The 18,584-nt window shown below is 37.5% G+C and overlaps 1 pseudogene across 1 annotated transcript; it reads left to right on the plus strand.

Annotated features, from left to right (window-relative positions):
• Nucleotides 1–16,948: 16,948 nt before the first annotated feature.
• On the plus strand, nucleotides 16,949–18,166 carry LOC111144764 (annotated as a pseudogene). Its single transcript, XR_002640424.1, has one exon. The product of XR_002640424.1 is annotated as a heat shock cognate 71 kDa protein pseudogene (transcript).
• The last annotated feature ends 418 nt before the right edge of the window (nucleotides 18,167–18,584 follow it).

Below are 18,584 nucleotides of genomic sequence, written 5' to 3' on the forward strand. Positions count from 1 at the left end.
TTAACATGTCCCATTAATTTAAATGGCTTCAACAGAATTCAATCTGACCCAAAATGCTTCTCATCAGCTCCTAGTTCCCACAGTTTGTGTAGTAAATGTTCTACATATAGAATACAACCCTATTGACAGAGGCAATCCCGTATCATCCAATTTCATAAACCCAATCTTCATACCACTTTCAAAAAAAATCACAGTAACAAAATTCTGAAACTATGTTATGAGCATCTTCTGAAAAGCAATGTTATACATGTTTATGTATGTTTTCTAAGTATAAATGCACTTTTTATTATTTTTTAGGGGATGGAGTTTGACTCTACAAGTTCTAGAGATCTTCAAGGTCGGGCCTCAGCAGTTGAGTAAGAGAAAATCATATTAAGGTAAACAATAAACACTGTCAGAAGTGTCAAGTCGGAATTTTAATTCAGGCACTTTCCTTAGAAAAATCAATTAAGCGTCTGCCTTCTGCTCAGATCATGATCCCAGGGTGCTAGGATCAAGCCCCTCACAGGGCTCCCTGCTCAGCAGGAAGTCTGTTTCTCCCTCTCCCATTCCCTTTGCTTGTGTTCCCTCTCTCGCTGTCTCTCTCTCTGTCAAGTAAGTAAATAAAATCTTTAAAAGCAAAAATCAATTAAAATTCCAAGACCTCAGCTTTCTCACCTGTAAAGTAGGGAGATAGATACGCATATATGAAAACATAAATTCAGATATAAATGCCTTGTATTTATTAGGATTTTGCTGAAGATCAGAGTTTGATGTACTTCAGATTTTATAAAATGTTAGGCTGCCAATATATGGATAATTATTATATTAGCACATAATTAAAAATAAATAAATTACTTTAGGTACTTGAAAACAGTATTTTGACTCATAAGCATTTTTATGTGAACCCTGAAAACTTCTGACATCCTTAACTGGTTAAAACTTATTGCCTAGCAAGATAGGATTTGTCACGGTAAATTGGGAGGATGGTAAGCACGCATCACCCGTGTCAATAGGACCCTCCATAAACCAGCTTCTGTCATCTGTTTCCACAGAACCTGTGTGGTCCTTTCTCCCTCACGTGACCAGCCTACTGGTAAGGTGAGCAAGTGAGGAACTCACCAGAAGTGATGACCTCACAGCCTCACAGCATTCTGGAAATGCTTCTGTTCACTTTCCCCAGGGTAAATAGTGTGAGAACAGAAACCACACATCCATGATAAACACCCACACCTCCCCATACAGTCAGGAGTCATATTCTCAGCTGGTCCTCCTTTACAGACACGGACGCTACAAACCACATGTTTCCCAGATGTGAACTTCCAATGGCACACTTCACTTCTCTCTAGGGCAGTTCTCTCAAGTGGGGGGAAAAAAAAAAGTTGCTTACCTACTGTTCTCTTTGTCGATTCCTGATCTCAGTCCACCACTCCCACCTTTTGGGGTCTTTCTATAGCATAGGTCTCTGCATTAGGATTTAAATGAGAAGAATCTCTACCCAGGTCACACGTACATGCCTGACACTTGCCTGGTATTTCTGGTCCCCATCATCAACATCATCAAAATAATGGCACTCCACTTTACCAAATGCTTGCTGTATTCCCAGTCTTTAAAGAAGGGCCATGTGATTTAGTATGTACAGCAATCCCATGACATAATCCCATGACATGGGTACTAGAGTCATTCCCCTCTCATAAACATGAAAAGTGAGACTCACAAAGATTACACTCAAGATTACGTAACTAGTAAGGAACAGAGCTAATTTTTGAATTCTCATCAGACTGCAAGCTCCTGAACTCAAATATTATTCCAGCTTGCATATTAAAGGATTTGATTAAAACCCATTCGCCTTGCTTTCTTTTTCCATGATGAATGCAATTGACCAGCGCCTGGCCAGTTTTCTCACTGAAACCCTGTGGATTCAAAATCTATTCCAAGTACTTAACTTTCTTCTGCAAATTCCCTCATCTATAAAATTGAGAATGATGATAATTGCAGAGATGCCAGGGAAATTTATAATCATTAATGAGCTAAGCTTTTTGAAAATATAAAGCAGCATTAAATGTTAATATCACTAATCTTCTTAATTAGAGGAAGTGGCAAATGTGTCCAAAAAGTCTGTAACTAACTTCATTACTCTTTCATTTATGTAGCTAAGTTTAAGTCCTTCAAAATGTGTTTTATGTTGATTAAACACATGGTTGGCTGCATTTATAAATGTCCATTACTAGTATGCTATCCTATGATAGTTCTGTTTCTCCTGTTATGACTAGAGAGTGATGAACTTTGGTCAAAAATTTTACATCTCAGGGACGCCTGGGTGGCTCAGTTGGTTAAGCGGCTGCCTTCGGCTCAGGTCATGATCCCAGCGTCCTGGGATCGGGTCCCACATCGGGCTCCTTGCTCGGCGGGGAACCTGCTTCTCCCTCTGCCTCTGCCTGCCTCTCAGCCTACTTGTGATCTCTCTCTCTCTCTGACAAATAAATAAATAAAATCTTTAAAAAATTTTTTTTTACATCTCAATAATTATATGCTCTTCCTCTATTCTTACTTTATTTGCAATGAATATGTATGTATTATTCATACATTGATATTCTCCTTCAGTTAAGGATTTGAAGGAACTTACACTGAGAATATAGGCATTTAAGAACAATCAGGATCTAAAGTAAAGTTTAAGGTTCTAAAGTAAAGTGAAGTTAAAGTGGGGCAGAAATATAGTGATGACAAAGCCTGGTGCTTTGCCAGCATTCGAACTAGGATTTGTTTTTAAGCTTTCCAGCTGTTGAAGACTTAGAGGCACATGCCCTTTGTGGTCCTGATAGCTGGGAAGAAACACACTAAGACAAAGGTGTTTCATACATTATACGTGCCATACATAAAACAAAGATCATACAGTGAAGATAAACATGTTTATAATCACAATTCTTCACTGTAAATATGCTCACAGAGTAAAGATATAGATTGTGTTATCCATCAGTCTCCTCAATTACTCATTTTGGTATTCCTTTTAAAATTAACATGAATGGTAACAATATTCATATCGAAGGCCTCTTAATTATTTAAACGGGTTCAAATTCACCATACTCAGGACTGACAATGAGCAGCATGTTTTATTTTAAATACAAATTGATTTTTGCCTCTTGATCTGGATTGCACAGGGAGAAGGCATCCCAGCTTATTGTGCTAGGCACTCTCATACATATCTCCTCACCAGCAGTTATAGATGTGGGGCGCTCAGTGTATTTGATCATTATTTTACTATAAGCAGAGGAGAAACAAACAATGGGATGAGATCTAGAACATTCCTTCAACAAAATTGCTATTAGTCTACTGCCTGGGCTTGTTTTGACAGCACCATAAAGAAGTCCAATGTAGGTATGTATTTACTTTCTGGTTTTATTTATTTGTCCATGTTTTCAATTGAGCATGGCTAACACACAGTATCACATTACTTTCAGGTGTAGACGCAGTGTTGCAACATTTCTATGAGTTACCCTGGGCTCACCACATGTGCAGCTCCCATCTGTCACCACATGATGCTGTTACAATACCATGGACTCTCTTCCCTACATTGTTAATCCCACGACTTCCTCATTCCATTACTGGAAGCCTGTACCTCCTTCTCACTCCCCTTCACACACTTTGCCCATTCCAACTCCCTTCCCTCTGGTGACCATCAGTTCGTTCTGTGCTGATAGGTCTGTTTCTGCTTGGTGGCAATTTAAATTGATGAAGCCACTGTGAAAAACAGTATGGAGTGTCCTTAAAAAATTAAAAATAGAACTACCATGTGACCCAGTAATTCCACAACTGCATATTTACCAAAAGAAAACAAAATCACTAATTTGAAAAGGTACATGCATCCCTATGTTTACTGCAGCATTAGTCACAATTGGCAAGAAAAGGAAGCAGCTCAAGTGTCCACTGAGAGAGGAATGAAGATGTTGTACACACGCACACACACACACACACACACACACACACACACACACACTACACAGCCATAAGAAGGATGAAAGCTTGCCTTTTGCAACATGGTTGGGTTTAAAGATATTAAAGATATTATTTTTTTAAAGATTTTATTTTTAGAGAGATTTCATTTTATTTATTTGACATAGAGAAATATCACAAGGAGGCAGAGAGAGAAGGGGGAAGCAGGCTCCCTGCTGAGCAGAGAGCTTGATGCGGGACTCCTTCCCAGGACCCTGAGATCATGACCTGAGCCGTAGAAGGCAGAGGCCCAACCCACTGATCCACCCAGGTGCCCCAGGTTTGAGGATATTATGCTAAGAGAAATAAGTCAGCTTGAAAAAGACAAATACCACAGGGTCTAACTCACATGTGGAATCTAAAATACAAAACAAGTGAGTAAACAATAGATTCAATTTTGTATCAAAGATCTGCTTGTATATTTTTTATATTTAAGAAAATGATTTTTTGTTTTAAAATTAATTTTGCAACTACATCAAAAGCTGAATGATCAGTTATGCTATCTACCAACTATCTGAAAGAATTACTTGGGACGTCACTAGAAATCATTTATTTCAACAGTGGCCAATGTTGAATCCATGACCTGACTATGTAGGTCCAAATTCTGACTCTGCTAGTTGTGGAATCTGGACCAAGTTATTCAAACTCTACTACTCAGTTCCCTAGTCTCCAGAATGGGAAGAATCGTGGCACTTACTTTAAAGGGTAGTTAAGGGAACTGAGTAAGTAGTACTGAAGGGGAGGCTGAAGGACTCCGTGCAAGAAAGACTCCGTCTCTGCTCTGTTTCTGCTGGGCCCTACTGACTCATGTTCCACAGTCTGCACCTAAGTAAGTCCAAGAAGGTATGTTCCCTCCTCAAGGGGGCAGAAAGAAAGTTCATCATTCTCAGTTTTGTCTTTGGCCCCAAACGCCTGATGACATCTAAGAAGAGAGGGATCACAAGCGTGTTCTGGAACGCTGGCTTCAAGCAAACCTCCACCGACACTGGCATCCACAGCCCCACCTTCAGTGACTTACAGAGAAACACTTCCTGTTCACCTGACACTTGCCTTTGACTGGATGCGACCATGGATTCCCGGATGAACACGGAACCTAGAACCCTTTCCGATACAGATCTCTAATCCCAAACAACAACCAGACTCATTCTCCTCTCCTTTCTGAGTCTCCTGGACACTTTGTCTGCTATTCTCTGTCTGTCACTGACACTATTCAAGAAACTGTTTTCACTTTTTCTGGCTTTTATTTGATTTCTATCCTGTGTGAAGCCAAGGACCCTTCTGGTTGGACCTGTGGGACCTTCCCTTGGGTTCTCAGATCCAGCTTTCCTGCCTCAGTACTACCTGTGGATAGATTGCCCAGTGCCTGGCAAACATTAAGTGGTAAATACATGATTCCTATCAGCATTAGTAGCAACTGGCCCTGGAACTGAAAGATATGAATTAGCTCCATCCTTCAGAGATTCCATATACTCTACATGCCTGCCCATCTTCCCCTGCTCTTGGTGTCCATAATATTTCAACAGTCATCCTTCAGAAGTAATCCCGGCTATCCAATAACCAATACATCAAAATCTTATAGAATTAACACAAGAAAATATTGATAAATATTATGTAAAAGGAGACTTCTCAGTCTTAATAACTTTAAAGAATATATTTTATAATGTGGTTTTGATAAAACAATCATTTAGATCTATTTACCATGAAAAAAGCTTATTGAGATTTAAAGATTTGTATGCTATGTTAAATATTTTCCTCAAGATTTTTTTTTCCATTAAGGGGTCATTTGGCAGCTTTCAGGTTCCTGGAGGCCTGGATCCGGCGGAGCGACTGACACTCAGAACACATGAGTAGGACGTGTTTGTTGAATTTAACTGAAGTCATATCAGGCACATCCAACACAGGTTCAAGAACAGGAAGAAAAATAAAGCAGAACAAAAGACAGCTCTAATTCTAACCCTTTTACAAGTTCTAAATCTGCAGTGCACAGCCAAGGGATAGGCAATGATGTGAGTGGGAAAGATAGATTAATTGGGACAGACCTTTACCCATTTACAGAGCAACCCCAATCCCTGATGTTAAAGCTCTTCATACTTTGGAGGGAGGAGATGTTATGTTATTTGATGCTGCCTTGCCATTGGCCTCTAACACCCTAGAAGCAAATGCCAAACTGCTTTTTTCTTGACCATCTGCTAACCATTTATGGCAAAGGCAGTAATAAAGTAAGAATTTCATAACAAAAGTTGCCAATATCTAAGACTGTTCTATTGTCTAAATGATACAAAACACAAAAACGCCCAGATCTGTCAACTGCCTGCTTCTAATGATGTCTATTATCGAAAGCTCATATTAATTTAGAGTAACTAAGTATTATAGGTGGCCCAACTAACTACCCAAGAGCTAATGATATGTATTACAAATTAATTAATTAATAAAAGAAGAAAGCTTACCCAAATGCCAGAAGCCCATTGGGGTATGTGTTTGTTTTAGTCCTGACATTATAATAACAATTTATTTTATTTGAATTTTAATTTACAACTTCATTAGAATGAGAGTCATGCTTATGTGCCATGTGAAAACATTGGAGGATCTCAAAGAAAATACAGAAGAAAAGACCACTAATATTACCAAATATCTGCCATTTTATATTTTCTGGGGAAAAAAATCTGTAGAGTTAGGGGAAATAGGGACATTTTTAAAAAGGAGACAAAAAAGGGAAAAATAAGTATTTGTCCTAATAGCATTATGAAATACTGTTAGTAATAAGGAAATAAAGTAAGAAAACCTCACAAAAAAGTTCCATTTCCTCAGTTTATCCATTAAATAATAACAATTTCCCATTAAATACATAGGCGACAGTTTTCTCTTTAGAGATTGAATTCTTTTTCATTATACCTACATTAATTCATAAAATCTTTAAAGTCATCATAGGCATTGCCATCATCCACATTTTTTTTTTCAGTAAAGAAAAAAGCAAGGAGTCAACAATAAAACTTCAACCAACAGTTAAAATGTAATCAGATTTACTGACTAAAATAAAATTCAAATAGCTGGTTCTGTGAAAATAACAACAAAAATTGAATAAAATTTAGCCACTTATCAAAAAAAAAAGAAAAAAGAGGATTTAAAATCAGCAATGAAAAAGGAGAAATAACACCTCAAAATACAAAAGATTATAAGAGAATATTATAAAATATTATATGCTAACAAGCTGAACAACCTAGAAGAAATGTATAACCTCCCAAAATGGAATCAGGAAGAAACAGAAAATTTGAACAGACCAATTACTAGCAATGAAATCGAATCAGTAATCAAAAAGCTTCCAACAAAGGAAAGTCCAGGACCAGAGGGCTTCACAGACTAACTCTACCAAACATTTAAAGAACAGTTAATACCTATTCTTCTCAAACTCTTCCAAAAAATGAAAGAAGGAAAATTTCCAAATTTATTCTGTGAAACCAACATTCCCCTGATACCAAAATTTGAACAAGTAAAACACTACAAAAAAAGAGAACTACTGGCCATTATTTCTAATGGACATAGATGCAAAAATCTCAACAAAATATTAGCAGACTGGATCCAACAATACATTGAAAATAAAATCATTTACCACCATCAAGTAAGATTTGTTCTTGGAATGCAAGGCAGAGTTGCAAATCAATCAACACGATACATCACATCAATAAGAGATAGGACAAAAACCATATTATCATTTAAATAGATGCAAAAAAAGCATGTGACAAAGCATTCATTCATGATAACACCCAACCAAGTAAGTGAAGAGGGAATATACCTCAATATAATAAAGGCTATAAATGAAGATGTACAGCTAACATCATACTCAATGGTAAAAAACTGAGAACTTTTCATATAAGATCAGGAACAAGAAAATGATGTCCACTCTTCACCACTTTTATTCACATAATAACTGGAAGTCCTAGCCACATCAGTCAGACAAGAACAAGAAATAAAAGGCATCCAAATTGGTAAGGTTCACTATTTGCAGGTAACATGATACTGTACTCAGAAAGCCAACAAGACTTGACCAGAAAACTACTACAACTGATACATGAATTCAGTGAACTGGCGAGACACAAAACCGATGTTCAGAAATCTATTGCATTTCTATATACAAATAATGAAGCAGCAGAAAGAGAAATTAAGTAATCAATCCAATGTACAACTGCACCAAAAACAATAAGATACCTAGGAATAAACCTAACCAAAGAGCTAAAAGACCTGTAATCTGAAAACTATAAAACACTGATGAAAGAAATCATGACACAATAAATGGAAAGACATTCCATGCTTATGGACTGAAAGAAAAAACATTGTTAAAATGTCTATACTACTGAAAGCAATTTACTCATTTAATGCAATCCCTATCAAAATACCACTAGCATTTTTCACAGAACTAGAAAAAAAAATATGAAAATTTGTATGGAACCACAAAAGAACCCAAATAGGGCAATCTTGAAAAAGAAAAACAAAGCTGGAGGGATCCCAATTCCAGACTTCAAGTTATATTACAAAGTGGTAGTGACCAATACAGTATGGTACCGGCACAAAAAATAATACACATAGATCAACAGAACAGAATAGAAAACCCAGAAATGAACCCAAAACTACATGGTACAATTAATCTTCAAAAGAGCAGAAAAGAATATGCAATGAGAAAAAGGTAGTCTCTTCAACAAACAGTGTTGAGAAAACTGGACAGCAACATACAAAAGAATGAAACTAGACCACTTCCTACATCAAACACAAAAAAAATAAATTCAAGATGGATTGAGGACCCAAATGTTAGACCTAAAACCACAAAAACCCTAGAGGAAAACACAGACAGTAACTTCTTCAACATCAGCAGTAGCAACTTTTTTCAGATCAGCAAAGGAAACAATCAACAAAACTAAAAGACAACGTACAGAATGGGGGAAGGTATTTGCAAATGACATAACTGATAAAGGTTTAGAATTCCAAATATATAAAGAACTTGTAAAACTCAACACCCAAAAATGAATAATCCAATTAAAAAATGGGCAGAAGACACAAATAGGCATTTTTCCAAAGAAGACGTACAGATGGCCAAGAGACACATGAAAAGATGCTCAATATCACTCATCATTCAGGGAAATGCAAATCAGAACCACAAAGAGATACTACCTCACACCCATCAGAATAGCTAAAATCAACAAGCCAAGAAACAGCAGGTGTTGGCAAGTATGTGGAGAAAGGGGAGTCCTGGTGCACCACTGGTGGGAATGCAAACTGGTGCAGCCACTCTGGAAAACAGTATGGAGGTTCCTCAAAAAGTCAAAAATAGAACTATCCTATGACCCAGCAATTACACTACTAGGTATTTACCCAAAGGATACAAAAATACAAAGTCATAAGCATATATGCACCCCAATGTTTATAGCAGCATTATCAACAGTAGCAAATTATGGGAAAATCCCAAATGTCCATCGACTGATGAATGGACAAAGAAGATACAATACATATCTACAATGGAATATTACTTAGCCATTAAAAAGAATGAAATCTTGCCATTTGCAGCAACATGGATAGAATGAGAGAGTATTATTCTAAGTGAAATACATCAGAGACAGACAAATACCATGTGATCTTACTCCTATATGGAATTTAAAAAGAACAAATAACAGAAGGGAGAGAAAGAGACAAACCAAAAAAACAGACTTTTTAAAAAATTTTATTTTATTTGAGAAAGAGTGAGGAAGAGCAAAAGAGAGCCTGAGTGGTGGGGAATGGTGACAGAAGGAGAAGATGGAACAGCCTTCCCTGCTGAGCAGGGAGCCCAATGCAGAGCTTGATTCCGGGACTCCGGTATCATGACCTGAGCCAAAGGCAGGTGACACAGAGCCACACAAGGAAGCCCCCCTATAAAGACTTTTAACTACAAAGAAGAAACTGCTGGTCACCAGAGGGGAGGCAGGTGGGGGATGGGTGAAATAGATGATTGGGGATTAAGGAGTTCATTAGTCATGATGACCACTGAGTAAATTATAGAATTGTTCAATCACTATTGTACACCTGAAACTAATATAACAGTGTATGTTAACTATACTAGAAACGAATGAATGACTGAATGAATGAATTTTTTAAAAAAAGAAAGAAAAATCCTATTTTTACCAACTTTTGCTTTCCTTTTCTGAAAAATTTCACCTGAAAATAATGTCTGAGTTTGTGGGCAGGCATAAAGATGAATAAGTAGGTAGAGCTGGCTACAGGGGTTGCTGTTAATGTCTAATTTCACTTGTTTCATAAATAAACATAATAATCTACTAGGGTATGGTATGCAGACTTCAACATCTAACAGAAATTGTCATCAAACTGAACCTTACTTCCTTTTCCATTGCAAATAGTAACATAACACATAATACAAAAGTAACTAGCAATATGTGTATATCCTTAGTTTATATATTGGGGTTCCATAATATTATTTAGGTTATTAAATATTTGGAGTATAAAACATATTAGATACATAACACACATACATTATATATATACATACACACACATATACACACATATATATATTTTTTAAATATTTTATTTATTTATTTGACAGAGAGATCACAAATAGGCAGAGCGGCAGGTAGAGTGTGGGGGGGGGTGCAGGCTTCCCGCTGATGAGGGGTTCGATCCCAGGACCCTGAGATCATAACCTGAGCCAAAGGCAGAGGCTTAACCCACTGAGACACCCAGGCACTCCTATATGTACATATATATCTTAAGCCTGTTTTTATAGACAATGAGTTCTACCAATGCAAATTCAAGTGATTAGGATTTTCAAGATCTCACTGAAAATAAAAGCTATGAGAGTAAAAATCATGTACAAATACACATAAAGTATTTCAAATAGGAACATGATCTTTGTCAGTCTAGAAGCAGTCATGAAAAAAGAATGTACGGAGGAAAATATCTGCTGGGAATCCCTATAGCGCAAGATACCTCTTGCCCCACTCCCATCACTGTGTCCTTCATACCCTCTCTGCACACTCAGGAGGTGGGACACGCAGCGGCTACTTCTTGGGCTCCTCTGCTGTGTAACTTGGGCTCATTCGGTCCATGGGAGGCACCAGCAGAAGGCCTCATGGGGAGAGGAATACCCATGTGGCTTTCCTATAGGATGGCATACCCTTATAGGAAACAAGCGTGCAGCTTTTCAAATTACTTCATTTGATCATGCCACCAGTTATCTGCTGAGAATCTAAATGTGCTCTTACAATATCTAGAAATTTAAATACTTTGTCTTCGCATCTTTTATTTATTTATATTTTATTTATTTGAAAGAAAGAGAGAGAGCATGAGCAGGGTGAGGGGCAGAGGGAGAGGGAGAAGCAGACTCCCTGTTGAGCAGGGAGCCCGATATGGGGCTTGATCCCAAGACCCTGGAGTCATGACCCAGGCCAAGTATAGACACAGTGGACTGAGCCACCCAGGAGCCCCTGTTCTCTGAATCTTTTTAAAAAACTACTTTAGGAACTAACTTGATAAAGATTTACCAGAAATTTTTTTGGAAATATCCTTAAAACTGTAACAACCTACTATATAATAGTTAGGTATCAAAGCTATTGCTTTATCTACTTATATGTGCATTTCTTGTGTATGGCATGTGTATCAAGACATATTTCATGCAACGTATAACACAAAGCATACATAAAATTGGTCCATTAAAGGAACATACATTTTCTAACAGGGATTTTAAACATGTAAGTCAAATGCCTTAACATTTTTAATACCCTTTCAAGAAGTAACACCACTTCTGGGGCGCCTGGGTGGCTCAGTAGGTTAAAGCCTCTGCCTTCGGCTCAGGTCATGGTCCCAGTGTCCTGGGATCGAGCCCCACATCGGGCTCTCTGCTCAGCAGGGAACCTGCCTCCTCCTCTCTCTCTCTGCCTGCCTCTCTGTCTACTTGTGATCTCTATCTGTCAAATAAATAAATAAAATCTTAAAAAAAAAAAAAAAAAGAAGTAACACCACTTCTGAAAATGTACTCTAAATAAATAGTATTGGGTGTGCGTTAGATTTAGCTACAACAAAGATATTCACTATAACCATTCCTTAGAAGTGAATAATTAAAATCAATCTAAATGTCCAACTTTATCATTGCTTTAGCTATGGGATACCAAGGAATAAAACCTATGCTTTTAAAATAGTTCTCAGTGGCCCTAAATATATGTTCAAAATACATGAAGAGGAAACGAAAGTATGTTCTGAAAGAAGACAGGACTTCTTTTAGAAAACGTATGTTTTTATGAAAGTTATGACATTCGGGGAAACTAAAAAACAGTGCTAGGTAGTATTTTCATTAAAAAAATACCTGAAAAATAAATAAATAAATAAATAAATAAATAAAAATAAAATTCTTCTTTCTTGCAATTTTTTTAACTCTTCTTGCTGTTCATCTATACTGTATATACTAAACATGTATAATTTATGTACCAAGATAAAATCAGTAAGTTTAACTCTTAAAATCAAAATGAAAAGCCACATAGAGGAGAGTGATAAAGATGAGTTTTGCTTTTCTTATCTGATGAAAAAGAGCACGTGGTTTACAAAGAGAAACAATTTTCCCTCTAGTTCCAGCTCTAAGCTATAAAAGGAATTTATTGTGTAGATCTGGAAATAAGAGGTACTGAATACTTAACACACATTAAGATAAATCACTGTTTCAGTGTTTTTGACAAAATAGAAATATTGCTTTATCACTTACTCTACCAACCAATGGAAGAGAAAATTTCAACAAATTATTCAAAATTGAAGAGTTCCATGATTTTGCCAAAACCTTGAAAGCTACTATCTATGATTAAGCAAAGAGCTTTCCAGGGATCTTTACATGGTGCCCACATTCACCTTATATGATGTCATTAGGGCAATCTAAAAGGTCCGGATGGCTGGATTGCCAACTGGAGACTATCATCATAGTGCCACTCAGTTTACAACAATTTCTGCTCATGTGTTTAGTATTCGCTGGGAGAAATACATACACATTAGATGTCAGGTATGAGGATGATATTAACATCTTCAGAGTGCTTGTGTCCTAGTCTGAAAGACACGTGTTAAGAGTCTGGAATTTCAAGTTCCTTCTTCTCTATGCTTGCCAAGTTCGTGCTATTAAAGCTACTGCTGAAACGTGTACAATGTAAAGACAATAATAATGAAAAAATAATTTGAAAATATGCTTCCATTTCATAAATACTACTAAGCACTCTTTAAGAAAGGATTGTATGTGATGGTAGGGTAAATCTCCTCATTGGTGAAATCGTTAAGAGTCAGTTCTAGATTTGTTAACATTTATTCAGACAGGTGGCTAATAATGCATGTTCTGCTTAGAGCTGCTCGATGGCAAATAAATAAGAACCAATTCAATTTTCTTAAATTGAACTTAAATTCCAAAAAGGATGAAAGGATAAATGAGGCCATTAAATAAAATACAAATTAAAATACTTCAACTGAGAAAAAAGTTAAGCTATCTCAGACAATGTTGGAGGGTGGGGTCTTCTAATACAATAGAACAGCTGCTAATTCTCATAAATAGTCCATCAGAGAAGTAAATATTATACAGGCGTGACTGCAAGAAGCTGGGATTAATCAAGGCACACATCATTTTCCATGCGGCAAAAATTACAATTGTAAACCTTTTTTCTACTCAATCAAGTGTTATGTGGATAGTAAATGAGTTTGAACAAAATCTACTGTATCAAAGAGAATTTTTACTGCGGATCATGACTGTTGAAGAGGCCAGTTAACACCTCTCTTGTGGTGCACTTGACATCCCTGGACTGGGGATGTGACAAGGGAGGTCTTCTGCTGGATGGAACGGCCATGATAGCGAAATGACGAATGCATTCCAACACTGGCTTCTGGAGCCCTCTTCAGATGGTGGAACAGCTTCCAGATCTCCTGGGAACTGGTTCTTTCACTTAATAAAACAGTCTTGGCAATGGAATAATCACATATTTATATATCATCCATGGATTACTGATTTTTAGTGATAAAAATTCACTGAAATATGTTGAACATGAAAATTATACAAATATAATTTTGTTACACTAGACTATCTTTCAGATTTTCCAGAATTTCATTCTAATCATCTACCAAGATTATATAATATTGAAAAGGTGGAACATGTACTCATAGGTTAAGTGTTTTGAAAGGTTTATTTTTTCTTTATAATTATCTGAACATCATCTTTCTTCTATAAAGTGTTAGTATAATCTGGTAAGTGAGAGTCTATTTACTTTAGAGTAATACCTATATTAACCAGCTTTATATGACCAACAACAGCTCCCAAACTTAAAACAGTGTACATTAAAACCTTACATTTATACCTGGTCTCATTACAAAACAATAAAGTTGTTCACAAATTTAGGTTCACATTAGAATAAACTGGAAAACTTTTTTTTTTTTTAAGATTATTTATCTGAAAGAGAGAGAGAGAAATGGAGGGACAGTGAGAGTGTAGGGTTGAGGTGAGAGGGTGAGGGAGACAGAGCCCCGAGACAGCTCCCTGTGGAGTGCTAAGCCCAACATGGGGCTCAAGCTCAGGAGTTTAACATCAGGACCTGAGCTGAAACCAAGAGTCAGCAGTTAACGACTACACCACTCAGGGGCCTCTAAAACAGGAAACTTTTAAGATCATGAGGAATAGGCCATATCCCAGACCAACTCAGGCTGCATTTTTGGCTCTAGCTCCCTAGGATCAGTGTTTGTTTTAAATCCTGTAGCTGTAACCACAGTTGAGAATCACTGCACAAGGGGTGCCTGGGTGGCTCAGTGGGTTAAGCCTCTGCCTTCGGCTCAGGTCATGGTCTCAGGGTCCTGGGATCAAGCCCCGCGTTGGGCTCTCTGCTCAGCAGGGAGTCTGCTTCCCTTCCTCTCTCTCTGCCTGCCTCTCTGCCTGCTTGTGATCTCTCCCTGCCAAATAAATAAATAAAAATCTTTAAAAAAAAAGAATCACTGCACAAGATAATAAATGCAACTCACATGTAAGTACATTTAAAAAATCATTGTGTTGATGCCAATATTTGTACAGATAGTAGCAAGCCATGGCAATTCATCCAAGTGTCAAGAATTTCTTAGAGCTTGCAAAGCTCTAAGATTATTATTTTATGGTAATTTTAATATAATAATAATAATATAATAAGATTATTTTGTAATCTATTTTTTAGAGATTATAAAAGACCTAGAAATTGAGGTGTTTGTATATACATTCTCCTGTAAATATCAGAGAATGCTAATATTCATCTTAAATTTGATTCTTTGGAAGATAAATAAAAATTTTACAATTCATTTAAAAAATTCTAAAATTATTTTAAACATGAAATTCTATTTTTGTTAGCTCCTGTCCATAAAATAAGTCTTCTGCTTTGAAGTAAGTAACTTCAGGAAAATCTGGGTAGCTTAGTTGGTTACGTCTGCCTTCAGCTCAGGTCATGATCTCAGGGTCCTGGGATCAAGTCCCGCATCAGACTCCCAGCTCAGCGGGGAGTCTGCTGCTCCCTCTGCCTGCTCTGCCTGCAGCTCCCCCTGCTTATGCTCTCTCTCTCTCTGACAAATAAATAAAATCTTTAGAAAAATGAAATAAGTAACTTCAATCAGAATTTATACTCTAGTGTCCACTATGAAATTCTAATAATAATGCTTATATTGTTTACTACTAGGTTGAAAACATGTATAGTTTTTGATCCTAACTGCACAATCAATAGCCATCAAGAGATGAAGGTATAAGCACAGACACAGGAGTTGAAAAAATGTAAGAACTGTTAAATTTAACTCCTGGTCAAACCTTACTCTAAAATTATGTTCGATGATTGTGATTAGAACATGTGTGATTAGAACTACCTAATGTGTTGTGTTGTGTTTTGTTTTGTTTTATTACACCATCATGCAGAAATACCAAAACTAATACATTTAGAAATCTTGGAGGGAAAATAATGTAACATATTTTGGGCTACAGGAAATTTTCTGAAAGCCTAAACCTAACAAAACATTTTAGCTTGCCTAATTTCACACTGTTTATTTGTGTCTGTCTGTTTTAACAAAAAAATGAACCAATATCTTGAGAACTGACTCAGGAAAATTGAATATTACACTCAGTCCCCAGGTCTCACTACACTTTAGAAAAAAATGTGGTGTACTGCAAATAATCAAATTTTAGTTCTATAGTGCTGTGGCTTACTAACAGAGAAAGTCATTTAATGTATCATCTTCATTTTGAGTCACTTAAGACAGGGAAAATCAGGGGCACCTGGGTGGCTCAATCATTCAAGCAACTGCCTTCAGCTCAGGTCATTATCTCAAGGTCCTGGGATTGAGCCCCACGTTGGGTTCCCTGCTCAGTGAAGAGTCTGCTTCTTCCTCTCCCCCTTCCGCTGCTCATGCCCATTTTCTTTCTCTCAAATAAATAAATAAAATCTTTTAAAAAAAGAGACAGGGAAGATCATATCTACTCCACCTACCCCATAAGATTATTCTAAAATATAATGAGAGAGAGAAAGTCACCTTACAAAGCTGACAGTGTTATTTAAAAATAAAGTGTGATTACATTTGCTATCAATAGTAGCTTGTTATTCATCAAAATAATGCACTCTATAACGCTCTCATAAGCTTTAGGATTTTGTATCTGTTCACCAATTAATGACAGGAGAAAAGGCACCATTAAATTCATGAACATGAAAAATCACTTTATCTGAGAGATCAACTTAAAGCAAATGTCCATGCAAGATGACACAAACTTGCTTTTTAAATAACTTACCATTTCTTTTTCTAAATACATTGGAAAATTTGAATACAATTCTTCTAACAAACCTATCATGTCATCACAAAAATGTTTACAAACTATTTTTTTTTCCATTTCTGTATGGGCATAGATAAAGACAAGGGAAGTTACTTGGCTAGTCCATGAGTTTGTGGGACCCAAGCCTAGGTCTCATGAATTCTTGGCTAGTGAGCTTCCATGCAGATACACTACCCTTCCCTATTACTCTCAGCCCCTAACAAGAGAGAAGCTCATCCTGGGAGCTGTGATAAAATTGAGGCCCAGATCCAAGATTTCTTCAATGGAAAAGAACTGAATAAGAGCATCAACCCTGACGAGGCTGTTCCTTATGATACAGCTGTCCAAGCAGCTATCCTTTCTGGAGACAAATCTGAAAATGTTCAAGATTTGCTGCTGTTGGATGTCACTCCACTTTCTCTTGGCATTGAAACTGCTGGAGGAGTCATGACTGTTCTCATCAAGTGTAATACTACCATTCCTACCAAACAGACACAGACCTTCACTACCTACTCGGACAACCAGCCTGGTGTGCTTATTCAGGTGTATGAAGGTGAGCGTGCCATGACCAAGGACAACAACCTACTTGGAAAGTTTGAACTCACAGGCATACCTCCTGCTCCTCGTGGTGTCCCTCAGATTGAGGTCACTTTCGATATTGATGCTAATGGTATCCTCAATGTCTCTGCCATGGATAAGAGCACAGGAAAAGAGAACAAGATTACCATCACTAATGACAAGGGCCGCTTGAGCAAGGAAGATATTGAGCGCATGGTCCAGGAAGCTGAGAAGTACAAAGCTGAAGATGAGAAACAGCGGGACAAGGTGTCTTCCAAGAACTCGAGTCTTACGCGTTCAACATGAAAGCAACTGTTGAAGATGAAAAACTTCAGGGCAAGATAAATGATGAAGACAGAAGATTCTTGACAAGTGCAATGAAATCATCAACTGGCTTGATAAGAACCAGACTGCAGAGAAGGAAGAATTTGAACACCAGCAGAAAGAGTTGGAGAAAGTCTGCAACCCCATCATCACCAAGCTGTACCAGAGTGCAGGGGGCATGCCAGGAGGAATGCCTGGAGGCTTCCCTGGTGGTGGAGCTCCTCCCTCTGGTGGAGCCTCCTCTGGGCCCACCATTGAAGAGGTTGACTAAACCAACCTGAGAATAAATAGGTTGAGCATTGTTCCACACACAATATTCAAAGGACCCAAATTTGTAGCAAATTCCATGGCAGTTGTAATGTTGAGCTGCTATAGCAAAAAAACTGGGCATTCTTGATACTTGAATATGGAATATGTGCACAGGGAAAGGAAATAAACATTGCACTTTATAAGCACTGTATTGTTAAGTGGAAAATGCAATGTCTTAAATAAAACTGTATATAAAATTGGCACCAAAAAAAAAAAAAATTGAGGCCCACATGTTTTCATACATTTTAGTGGCAGTTTCCCACAAAGTTAGCTTCCTTTCCCTTCTCCATGACCTCTTATTGTTTCAGTAAACTATGCAGGGGAATGTATAATGCCTTACACTGTGCTTTGTGCAAGGACTTCACAGAGGAATTACACAGAGTTCCTCCCCACAGAGAGCTCTCAGTACAGGAGAGGGACCAAGTGGGCAAAAAGAATATCAATAAAAGGCAGAAGTACTATCAGAAAGTTGTGCACAGGGGCACTTGGGTGGCTCAGTGGGTTAAGTCTCTGCCTTTGGCTCAGGTCATGATCTCAGGGTCCTGGGATCGAGCCCCGCATGGGGCTCTCTTCTCAGCGAGGAGCCTGCTTCCCCCTCTCTTTCTGCCTGCCTCTCTGCCTAGTT

The sequence above is a fragment of the Enhydra lutris genome, unplaced genomic scaffold (assembly GCF_002288905.1).
Source record: "Enhydra lutris kenyoni isolate GAN:26980312 unplaced genomic scaffold, ASM228890v2 scaffoldscaffold12, whole genome shotgun sequence".
Classification (NCBI taxonomy): Eukaryota; Metazoa; Chordata; class Mammalia; order Carnivora; family Mustelidae; genus Enhydra; species Enhydra lutris.